The sequence below is a fragment of the Amblyomma mixtum genome, chromosome 8 (assembly GCF_055824585.1).
Source record: "Amblyomma mixtum isolate Tamu chromosome 8, ASM5582458v1, whole genome shotgun sequence".
NCBI classification, from domain to species: Eukaryota; Metazoa; Arthropoda; class Arachnida; order Ixodida; family Ixodidae; genus Amblyomma; species Amblyomma mixtum.
In genome coordinates, this window is record NC_143019.1 from 102,144,482 (window position 1) to 102,157,175 (window position 12,694).

Genomic DNA, 12,694 nt, shown 5'->3' on the forward strand with positions numbered 1-12,694 from the left:
TATTTTACTCTTGGCTTTGCACAGCTAACGAGAACTGTTTATTCTTCCAGGTCAAGGCGGGTTTCCCAAGGGCGCGCAGGCACAAGGATTGTGGAGGGGAAGAAATGGCGATAACTTCTAATTAGCTCTCTGTGGGCCGAGCAAAAGGGACCTATTCGGCACTCCTCGTTAGTCTCACTGGAAAGCCTCCGCCTTTAGAAGAGAGCAATCGGAAAAGCTCTTCTCCTCTGACTTCATTATTCGATATCTCTTCAGAAAGGGCCCTGCTTCTTTTCCTCTTCTCCCAGGCTTATTATTTCCAGGCATTATTCTTTTATCTTTTTTTACTAGAACATGGTGCTGTCTCAGACTTGACATAGCACTTTGTCGGCACGGAGAGCAGAGGATCCCCGCTTTGACGTGAATGGACGGCCCTTGCAAGGAGGCTTTTTCGCAAATGAACCCGAAACTGCTTTACCATTCCTCTAGAAGCGAACCACCATAGCCGAAGTTTCCGTTCGCTCTGGTTAAGTAAGCTAATTATGGGTCGTTCTAATCCCACGTTCCTAATTAGTGAGTTCGGTCTTGCAAAGAACTTATTTCACGAGCGCAGAGTGATTTTCTAGATGAATGGAAACTTCGAAATAAATGACGCTGCAGTGATAATATATCACGCAGTGGCAGGGAAGCGACCTATGGTTATTACAGTAGGGCCTGGTATGCCTATCTACGCGCTTTTTTTGGGCATAGTGGATATTCTCACTCAAATTAGATAGCCATATACGTTTGAAAGAAAGAACTATACGTATTCGCTGTAATAAATTTTGGAATAAGACAATCAACGGCGTTTATATAGCCGAATTTTTGCGTAATTCCTTTCAACTGCCACCTTTCTTTCAAGCAGGTAGCATCATTTAGGTTAATTCACTGGGTCCAGCCTTTTACAAATGGCCTATATATGTAATATTGCAGAAAAAGAGTGCTCGACATGTTCTTAACCCACTTCTCGCTTCATCCATCCATAATCTGCTTAAAGCAGTTCAGAGCCGTTCAACTTTTGCGACATATTTTATATGTGAATAATGGTCTCTTTTATATTATGCACCTAGCACAGGACCATAACGTACTCGTGAAAAAAAAAAACTATGAGCCGACAGCCCGTGCATGAGAACACACAGCTGCAAATGAAAATAGTTATCCGCAGCGGTGGATAAGTTAAAAGAAAACCACAACCAAAAATATGAAACATCAAAAGTCACTGTAACCAAAAGACAATTCCTGCCAGAACGTAGGACTTGTTTTCATTGAAGCATCTTCTTGACAGATCAATATCTTCATGCGGCGCTGATAACAGTGAATACTCAACATTGCAGTACACCCAGAAAGTAGTAGCTCACACAGATTTTTAAACGTGATATCAGCTTGTAATCAACATTCGTCACAGCTTCCACATTTGTTCAGATTGTCATTCTACACATTCTGGGTAAGGACATTTTATAGACTGTTTTTAGAAGCAAACAGGTTTACACGCTCGAAGTTTTGCAGACGCTAGGTCTACGTTCTTGGGTCTTCTCTGATTTGTTCAATATAATAAATATTAGCCATGTGTATGCGTACAATAGCACGCTCAGAGCTTTAGAATTACCAATTGCCACTTGTTTCGAATAAAAACACCACGTTTCACGTCATTATTACTAGAATCAATAATCCTTTGACCACCGTGGGCCTGCTGATGGTTCATTTTTACCTGTTTCTTGCTTGTATGCTTCTAATTCTGTAACCCAGTCTCTTCTATAATAATAATAATATCCTCTGTTCCTGTAAATAACTAACGCCGGTAAATAAGAGGCACTTGATGTAGCATGACAGCATATATTGTTTTTTTTTTTCTCTTTTTGAATCACGCCTTTTTGAATCACGCTCCGCCTTTTTGAATCACGTCAGTATAGTAGGGCCTTCTTCTGACATGTCGGCAGTAAACCGAACAGTGCGTATAATCTGCTTATGCAAGAGTCATTTAAGTAATGCGCATTAACTTTTGTTGTCTGGCAATGTTTTGGCACAAAGCAAGAATGCCTATCCAATGCAAGTGATCACTGAGCTTGAAACATGCGCTTCCGGACGGACTCATGACACGGCGGACATGGTATTTCGCTGAAGTCTTTGTAACTTGTAGTAATGGCTGCATACTTTCGTTGCCATATATATCCGGAGAAGAGGAATAAAACTACGTAAACGTGCAGTTTTCAACCTCGACACACTTCACCGAGTGAACTCCTAGTTTTTGGGAATTTGGGAACCTTTGCAATTTTTCTTTTGTGAAAGTATGTGAGCGCGCAAAGAAGAATGAGTGTTGTCGGTGGGCGGTGGGGTATGATGCGCCGTACCCGACTTAAATACACATAATTGAGGTTTACGAATGAAGAAAATGTTCTAATTATTATTATCTTGAAACATAAAATATTCTTATTTTTATATTTAATAAAATTGTCCTTTAAAAGTGGCATTCATATTTACTTTAGTCGTGGTATCTGGCGAACTCTTGGCCCCACCGCTGTCAAGCGGTCGAGTAGGATGCCGTTGTTGTGAAAAACTTTGCCAACTGCTGAACGTGCTGGATCTGTGAGGAACGAAAACTAGCTGACAAATTAAGAAGACGTCTTAGAAACAAAGCGCGAAAAACGAGCCGAAGAAGGACCAGACGCAGACGAGCGCTGACTAGCAATCACTCCAGTGCACATACATCCCATCGTTTCTTTCCTTACTGCCAGAAACAATATAAAGAAATCTTGACGTCGGTTCACTTGCTTCCCCACACGGCTTCTCTAGTTCATTAAGGGTCAACGCGCAGCATGTGGAGACAGTAGCGACGGGTGCGCCCTGCAATCTTTCGTATTCATGTGCATAAACAAATTTTAGACTTTTTAAACATTGTTGTATTCTGTTGTAACATAAAACCAACTCATTTATGATGTGGCAAACAACGACGGAATCCCTGTGGTTTGGGCAGTAAGCGTCTAGGACGATGTGTGGTCTATCGGTGTGTGATCAAAATGAGCCGGGCAGCGGGCATATTCTTGTTCGAGAGGAGGGAATTTGGGAGGGGAGGGTGGTACAGCATTGCTCACGCTTAACCGGATTGAAAATAACATTTTTTTCTGTTCTAGCTATATATATTAAAACTTCAGAAATGTGAAAAAGATTAAATACTTCTATACACAACGTTTATTTCACTTTAGAATTCGGATTAATCCTCTTCTTGATGAAAATACTTTTCCGAATTACCAAGTTTTGAGCCTTAGCAGAATGCAGGACACTAAATAATCTCGCTACATGTTACGTGTAGAGCATCTTAAAACATTTAACTTATAAACTTTAAAATCACATTCCTCATCACGGGCACCGGTTTGCTTATGACAATACGAAAAAAACGAGTTGTTCTGGCAGATCACAAAGTAGACGTCAGGTCAGATTTCAAAAATGATGTCCAAAGAAACCTTTCTGAACACCAAAAGCACTAAAAGCTTAATGTACACAATACAGCCCTTGAACAAGAAAAGTTCAGACCATCTTGAGCCTACGCTAGCGGGTGCAAGCTTTTACAGAATAACTCTTACAGTTACTGCGCCAAAGAGTGGTGTCGTATATGTTGGACGCAATGCATATATACGTTAAAACAGATGCAGTGTGGCTGATGAGAAAGATATACAAGAAACGGGCGCATGGCCGGGTGGGATTTCGCGTATCTTTTGCAAACTGTACGTGTGAAACAGACGTGTGCAAAGCTGCAATAGTGCGCTGATGCCCTAAAGACGTGAAGTGCACCACCGTGCCCAGTGAAATATGTGTGAGTATGAATCCACCATATTTTCGAAAGTTGTGACGAATGAATTGCTGGTCAGTTGGGGACACAATTCTTAGAAGAGCAACGGCAAGAAAAATCGAATCAAAATCAAAATACGTATCAAAATACGCTATTTGGTAGTTTTAAAGTACGACCAAATAGCAGCGCTTTCTAGAGATTTTTTCGTGTTTTTATGTTTTTCTTTTTTTTTTTCAGGTTTCCAGAGCACAATACTAACGTTGGCGCTATATGTGAGCAACAAAGTGCAAGGTATGATATATGAATTATTTGTTATCTGTGTTCAGCCTAGCTGTAGGCACACTTTCTGGGAACAAAACCAAATGATTATTTCTAGCGGACAGTTGAGTTAAAACTCTAGTAATGTACTCAGTCAGTAGCGCCTAATTGCTGAGACTTAACAATATATCAGAAAACTTTCACTCGCCGAGGAGGGAACTTTTTCCACCATAGCAAATTTATCCTACAGCTCATCAGAGTTGAATCATTTCGACAGTGCTCAAAAGTCAACAGGTTTTGGAGGGTCTCGGTCCACCACCAGTAGTAGCAAGGGATCTTAGCTCCCACCCTCGCTAGAATGTGGAGAGTGAATGAATCCGAAGCAGGCAACCAGTGTCTGTTCTTTTTGCAGTGGTGGTTGAAATGTTTCCTTTCTGTCATTTAAATAATCACAATGGATGTTTTTTATAAAACTTGAAACTGCGAAAAATAAAAGGTTGGTGCCAATACAAAAAGGCTTTTGGACAGGTGAAACCCTTGATCTCACATCGCGAGTCAGCCCAGAGCTAGCCACTCATCTCCACGGCAACCCAGTAACAATGCAAAACAAAGGGTAGTCTCCGGCGGGAGTCCTGACAACCTGCACTGGTGAAAAAAGCTTCCAGCCTCCGCAACACGCAAAATTGCTCTCAGCTATTAAAATCTTGCTTGGTTTCTTTCTTCTTCCAGGTCTCGGAGAAGATTAATGATTTTTCTAGTGTCTGCATGTAGGGTCTGTATGCAAGTAGTCTTTGTACATTATGACTGCACCCCTTCGTTTAAAACGATGTGTAAATTAGGCTGCATGGCGCTTTTTCTTTCTCCCATTTTATTTCCCTCTCCACCGCATTCGTGCTAACCATTGCCATCATTGTGGTCATAACTTACCCTAAATAGTATACAGTTACCGCAAAAATATTGTCGAAAACGCACCCCAGTGGTTTTCTGTATGTCTTAAGCACAGGGTGATCGCAGAGCACAAACAGTAAAAGCAAGATTTTCTACTCATATAAAGGCTAGCAAATTCCTCTCATTATGTTTATAACACTAACTTACAATATTAAAGAGTTGCCTTGCTATTAAAAGGGACGTCCAAGAAAATTGAACTTGGTGGAGTGACGTGAGTGGACGACGCCCTCGATGCTGTCGGCAGTGATGTCATATTCCGGCTGGATACATCCGTAGACCTTTCGCTGTAAAACGGTCACACGCTTTACTTATTTGCTGCCTTTCATCCTGGGTTAATCTTTGCTGTGACTACGAAGAAATGATTACATGTGTACAGTGGAAGGCCTCGAAATACTTTTTGTATATGAGTGAAAGCAAAATTAACCAGCGTAATTTTGAAAATATTGCTCCCATGAAGTTGAACATGAGGCTGTTTACTAATGTCAGCAATGTATAGTACTTGTTGTAGGCATGGTCGGCTTATATATACACAGCTTTGCGGCTTATGGTGCGCGTTCAGATTCGTCCGCTGTTTTTATGTGTTTATAGCACATGCTACTGACAGCGGCCATGTTTTTTTAATTTTTTTCCAAATATCATACGGACTGTCATGCACCAAGTGGGAATGAAAGTGATACAGAGTGAAGAGGTTGAAAGAACGGAGAGAACTCAACACGCTACATGTGCCACGTTAGTTTTCGGACAAATTAGTGATTAGTGTTGTCAGCGTGACGCATTGGCACATGCCACATGCGTCGTCTGATTTGCTTGCGACAAATAAGCGGGACGCATTGCACGTGATATGTCAAAACGCCAGTCACAACTACGGCGTACATGTGGGTTATGCTGCCTTGACAACGGTCGCAGCAAAAGGTTGTTTATTGGGATTTAACATCCCAAAGCAACTCTGACTATGAGGGACGCCGTAGTGAAGGGCTCCGGAAATTTAGACCACCTGGGGTTCTTTAACGTGCACTGACATCGCACAGCACACGGGCCTTTAGATTTTCGCCTTCATCGAAATTCAGCCCCCGCGGCCGGGATCGAACCCGCGTCTTTTGGGCCAGCAGCCGAGCGCCGTAACCATTGAGCCACCGTGGCGGGCGGTTGCAGTAAAAGGAACATTTCCGCTTGCCCTTCGAGAAATAGGTTACAAAGAGTTGTACGATTCCGTGATAAAGTCATCATTTCAGCCTTCCTTAATTGCTTATACGGTATGAAGCACCAAATGTTCCATAACCATGCGAATGGCTGCTGTCCAGAATTAAAGAGGCTACCGTTCCACAAACTCCGGACAAAACGCTTACAGCAATACCTTCGAACCTGTTTCAGAAAGCAATGCTTTCATTTTTTCCGCTTCATACTGTGCCTTTTCTACCGCGCCTTTTGGAAAACGAATGCGGTTCCTCACACCGAGGCCCTGGAGGCAGTAAAGCATTGTCATCCCCTAGAGAAGCGCACTGCCTCTCTCTCGCGTTAGCATGAGTGAGCCCGTGACAACACGACGGGGAACTTGAAGCCAGTCGCGCTGAACGTGCGTCGACGCGACGCACGTAATCCGCTCGAAGCCTCTCAGGATCTCGTGGAACCCAGTCGACACACGCCTGATAAGCACCCTACATCTATGCTGTCAGCGGGGAGTCTCGTTCGCGGCCTTTTGTCAGAGGCGAATCCGCCATGCGCGGAACATACAGCGTAGGATAAACCCAGAAACTTCAAAGCGATTGTATCGGCTAACATGGCACAGTTGGAGGTTCAGAGGCTAGAGGGTGCAGCTATATGAGAGTCCCAGTCCGCTTTGTTTACTGAAGGTTTTGAATACCCTCTTTATCGGATCTGCAGGTCTTCTTGAGCCGCTGAAGTTTTAAGCTGGTCTAGATTCTGCGACCTAATAATAAGGTCTCGTTCTAGTCTGGAACCTTTTATTTTGCATTCGCTCAAACACTTCCCTCTAAATGAGCTTTGGATCACAATGGCGGAATGTGAGTTTTGTTTGCAAGAAGCGGAGTACGGTAAAGCGCATAGCAGTGGCTATATTGGTTGTTTGAATCATAACGGCAGTTCATCGTTGCCTTTGTCGTCCCAGCTAGCTGCCTGTCTTTCCCAAGTTACCGTTTTTCCAACCCTTTACAGACGCCGCCGCGATGGCGCAGTGGTTATGGCACTCGGCTGCTGAGCCAAAAGACGCGTCTTCGATCCCGGCCGCGGTGGTTGAATTTCTATGGAGGCGATATTCTAGAGGCCTGTGTACTGTGCGATGTCAGTGCATTTTAAAGAACCTCAGGTGGTCGAAATTTCCGCAGCCCTTCACTACGGCGTCCCTCATAGACTGAGTCACTTTTGGGACGTTTGGTTCTATAAACCTAATCAAACTTTTACAGTGAATTCTGAGCGCCTTATGTAGCCAAAATATTACAGTCTAATCTTGAAGATCTTTGTTTAGATGGCTCTCATTTGTGAATTAGAGATGTTCAGAACTGAGTGAAAGTTTATGTAGGTAACTCTAGAGGGAGAAAATTAACATCTGAGGCCTTAGTTTTGGGTTCAGGTTTTAAAGGTCAGAATAAATAGAGCGTTTTTACGGCGGCAAGTTGGCGATCTTCGCCTGAGGGCACGGACTTGACGCCCGGCGTCGCGAGAAACAGCCGCCGCCGCCGATGTGGACCCGCCAGATATTATACGCGCGGTGTCCGGTGAGACCGGAGGTGGCGGCTGACACGACCAGTAGTAGAGCAGAAAGTCACCTTCTCCGGTTTGGCTACTTGCGCCATGATTTGACCGTGGCGGCCGCCCACTTGAGCGCCATGGTCAACGAGCTTGGCACGGATTTCGCAGTTATTTGGCAGTAATTTTGGCAGTGATTTTGGCACGGAAATAAACACTTCACCACGCATGAATTATCGCTTTTTTTAGAAAACACGACCTAATCTTGCATCGCAATGCCTGTGTTTCCGCCTTGATGCGAAAGGTGTTGAGGGAAATCGCGCTGCTGGTATCCGCGGCTGATCGGGCATCTCAAGGAAGCGACTTCCTGTATTCGCGAACGCAAGTCCTTATGGACAGCTATGCACGCTCGCTAGAACTAGTTCAATGGTGTCAAAATGAACAATTTCATTATTTTAACAGAAGGGTTAGCGTGGCTACTCTCAAAGACTTCCTCGCACAATAGTATCTGGCACATGTTGATCACATTTGCTTTGGGGACGAGTCGTACGCGGTGGCGACTACCGCTTCTTCGCTCTATGTGTCTCCACCTGGGTTCCGCACTAGCGCGGCAATTTCTGCTGCGCGAATTTAGTTGCAAAAAAAAAATGTCGCATATAGCCCAGGCGTCAGAGCATGTCATGGAGCGCATTCATCTTAAATTGCACAGCTACGCCTTTCTCTGTGGTGTTCCAGTCGACATCAGTATACATGGAGCCAATTACAGCGACTGAGAGGAGTGCGCCGCTGGTTAATTAGAAGGATCCTTGAATTTTGAGATAACGGTGGCACATTGCTCAGTACACGAAAAGTACTGATGAATGCGACGCTATAGCCCTTGGCTCTATCTTAATTTTTTGGGAGTTCTGGTGGAGGAGCATAAATTTTGTGTTCTATTGTCATGCCGAACATTCTCGGCCAAAAATTTTGAAACTTGTAATGTTGTAGACACTCTTATGAAAATATTGCAGGCACTAATCCACTTTTCTGATTCTGGCAAAATCATTCTTTTAGGGTGTTTCCGTTGATCTCATCGAACAGTTAAGAGAGAGAGAGAGATAAAGAGAGGGGGAAAAGCAGGGATGTTAACCAGAAAGGTTTCCGGTTGGCTACCCTGCACTGGGGAAGGGAATGAGGGGAAAAGACTGCCTAGAAAACCAATGGGGAACGCTTTTGACGATAGCAAAAATGGTGAGAATGGTTAATATGTCCGCAGACCACAAGACTGCCTCGGGTGATCGGCGGACTTAATAACTGTTTTAGTTAAACCCTACATTATATAAAAAATCACGTTTATAAACAGTTTACCGCTCAAAAATGTTTTTGTCCTGAAATGTTGGTTATGGTACGACTGATGAAAGCGCCTGCAGTGTAGCAGGAATTAAGTACCCTCCTAAAGAAGAAATCTCTTGCCTTTCGTGTGACTATTTTCCGCGCTTTTTACTTGCCGCTTAACAAGCATTATGAGTGAAATACGAAAACTGTAGCCTGACTCGGTCTTCATGTTAAGTCAAGTGTACTTCTGCAAAAAAGGTGTTTTCACGCTCTTGAAAAAAATAAAGGCGCATTTCCGTCACTGAGCTTAGGGCGATAAGTTAAAACAAAACGGAAACAAATATGCACGATTTAAAAGTTAAAAATTTAGAGCACCATTTATCCTGGCATAATTATACACTGCGGCTGTGTTTGTGCTATTCACCTGAATGCGGGACAGTCGGTGGGCGGTAAACACTCGGTCGCTAAAGCTGCTGGGATTATTTGACCAATCATAGCCGGTCACGTTTGGAGGTGAGCTCGCACCTTTGCACTGTTTCCATGCTTCTCTGACTTTCTGTACATATCGCTTAGAGGCCGAAGGCGTGTTTCGGGTGAGATGTCAGCCATGTTTCATCTCAAGCCTAAACTTTCATTTTGGGCTAAACATTGTTTTCGCTCAATGACTGTTGAGGTTTGAATTTCGGTTAATAAAACTTTCAGCGAGCAAGTAAGAACAATAGTTCTCAACTCCTACGACTAGGTCAGGGCTCAGAAATGAAGCATTCTATCAGGAAACGCCACTGCCGAGAACAAAACGGGAGCACCGTCCTCGGGATTATTTAAAAGAAATTTATGCACTTAAGACAGAATACGCAGTACGAATATGCAGAACATGCAGTAGGAGTTGGTATTTGCAAAGCGCGATGCTGGAAGCATACAGCTGCTATTTCAGATGTGCGCTCTGTCTCTCTTCAACTCTAATATCGAGTGAGAACCAATCGTTTATTTTTAGCATCCCAAATTTCCGAAATAGAAGACGCTGGAAAAGACATGGGAATCATCTAGACCGTACCTGAATATTGTATATAATTTTCTTCTTGTTTCATTCATTTCCTAGACACTCTGCACAGTTGTTATCTGGGACTCGCACATTTCAGGGAATTTCCAACGCCGCAGCAGGAAATATTCGTAAAGATAAAATCAGAAACATTTTCATGATGTGGGCATATTGTATAAGCCCTAAGACAGAAGATGAGTTAAAGTTTTATTGTTGGTTGTCAAACAAGCAGTCTGTGGAAGGTCACCGTACCGGACCACAATTTATACATTTGGCTAAAGCTATGACAGAACCTTTGAGTAAAGTTGGCGCATGATAGCCTTAGATTCTAATGCGCCACTAAACCCAACACACCACAGCAACACCTTTGATATAGGTATTTTGGGCGCACTCTGAGCGAATGCAAATCTCCTTGCTAACACGACGTCTTTTCTTAAAATAGAAATCCATTTTGCCAAAACCTGGGCCTTTAAAGCTCAGGATAAGCATTACGGAAAAATGGAAACGGAATTGCGCGCGCTCCTTGAAGGTCAGGTAAGCACGGAGCGGGCAAACAAAGACAAAAAGCGGCGGGGTTGTTTTCGCCTCGCTAAGCCGGAATCCATTACCGGGCCGTCTACTTCGTCCAACTGTCTTGGGCTGCCGTTTCCCTTTCTTTCTTCGGGGGCCTTGCATTGCGAATGGCGAGCATTGATCGTGCTTCACTTATTACCACGGATATATACGTGTTTTCTTCGTCCCTTCTTTTGTCGTCTACGCGCTGCAACAAGAGAGCGACTGGGGTACAGCGAGCGCTCGATATCTACGTTGCTGGTAGCCCACCGGCGCAGAAAGAGAATGGGGTTCTGCAGAAACAGATATATATCCCCAGCCGATGCAAATGCGATGTATTTGTGCTCAGCTGGGATCGGCTCCGCAGCAAAGAAAAAAAAATGCTCGCCGACAAAGGCAGACAGATGTGGCCCAGAGCCGGTTCCTCCGTACTGAGAGGTCTATCCAGATGAATAGGTCACAACAGGAAGAGGAAATGCAGTGAACATAGAATGATGACGAGGTAGGCAGTAAGGGCTGCCCTACTACAGGTATACGACTGACTGGCCTCCCCAAATCCGTGGAGCCTGTCCAGTGGCGTGTAAGAAGTCGGACGAGGATCTGCGACACGGCAATACGAGCCAGGCAATAGGCAGGGCTGGAATGGCTCAGGTGAGGCATGCAGCCCGAAATAGCATCACCGCACAATGGCTGGCTGTCGATCGGTAGCAAGAAAGAGAAAGGGCGGTACTAGAATTTCTTCTCGGAAGTGCACGCACACGCTTGTCAGATTCTCGTCATTTCTGCCAGATCTAAATAACAGCTATTGAGTTTCTACAAATGGACGGACATGCTTTTGTGCAAACAAAAATATGCCTACTGCACAGGTCGATTTCAAATCCAATACTGCTCGGAATAATTGAAGCTGCCCATCTCCACCAATTTATATGTGTGTACGTTTATACTCTAACTATTCATTCCCAAATAAGAAATTACATCGCCTAAAGAGAGAGAGAGAAACATTTTTCTTTCAACTGAAAGTGGAAGACAAGGCAAAAGGCATGGAGCCTGACGAGGCCTCGTCTCCCGTCTGAAATTAGCAGTGGGCAGATTCAATACATATAGACGTTTTCCTCCTGTTGAAACGGTATACATAATGACAGGAGAATTTAAAATACACGTAAACACAGAATGATGGTTATAGATTAAACAACTTCCGCGGTGAAACAACACAAAAAAGTGCTGCCTAAAACGAATAATGCAGCTAAAACCTTTCCCTATGGCGGTGTTGCCGCTGCTTTTGGACGCCTGCTTAACGGCCGTGGTTTCCAAGAGCTGGCCGGGGCCCGCTGCCTTCTTCGCAATGAAGGAATTCGAAGGAGTGACGAATGAGAGCTATCCCTGGCAAATTCAGTGCGTTAGGTTTGAACGACGATCAAGTCTCATCATAACACCGACGGAAAGCAGCTGCAACACTGAAATGCTATCGTTAGGTCCAGCACAGTGTTAATATGGTAACCGCGCTATTTTCGTGCTCAAGCGAGCAGGCGCGCTTTGCGCTCTCAGCTTCTCTTGAGTCTCGCCCGATATCATCCTGGCCAGCAGGCTCTTGGAACGTCGTCTTTGAAATCGGGCAGCAGTGGCGTTGGTGAGCCGACCGCGCAAGCGAGCCAGTTGCAGCCGCAGAACACCGCGCGGTGCCTCCTCCTGCGCATTGGAACCGCGGTTTCCTCCCGAATTCGGCCTTTGGGGGGTGCACGCCAAAGGTGAAAGGGGGCGTGCTCTGAAACAAATGCAAGGGAAAACTGAGAGACGCTGGTCTGGCGGATGCCTCTACTGCAACTAATCATTTGAGGGCAGTTGAAGTTTGGAAGATTTGGTAAGAATCCACAGTTATGTGGCGCGACAACACTATGGACCGTTATTTATTCGCGTAAACTGTCCATCTCGTACGCTACACTTCACGTGCATGCCATACCTGGCTGCCTTATACGCTGAGAAACCTATCAATTCAACATCGTCGAGGCTTCTTTAAACGTACCAGGTCCTTAGAGCAGAACGTCACTATAGCGGGGATAGTGTTTGATTCATGATGCCGA

At 44.5% G+C, this 12,694-nt stretch overlaps 1 pseudogene across 1 annotated transcript in view; it reads left to right on the top strand.

Moving 5' to 3' along the window:
- The first annotated feature begins 4,039 nt into the window (after positions 1 to 4,039).
- The window catches only part of LOC149333742 (5-hydroxytryptamine receptor 1 pseudogene), a 90,265-nt pseudogene continuing 81,610 nt past the window's right edge, over positions 4,040 to 12,694 (top strand). Inside the window, exon 1 of the transcript XR_016284967.1 lies at positions 4,040 to 4,093. The product of XR_016284967.1 is annotated as a 5-hydroxytryptamine receptor 1 pseudogene (transcript). The remainder of the gene's footprint in view (positions 4,094 to 12,694) is intronic.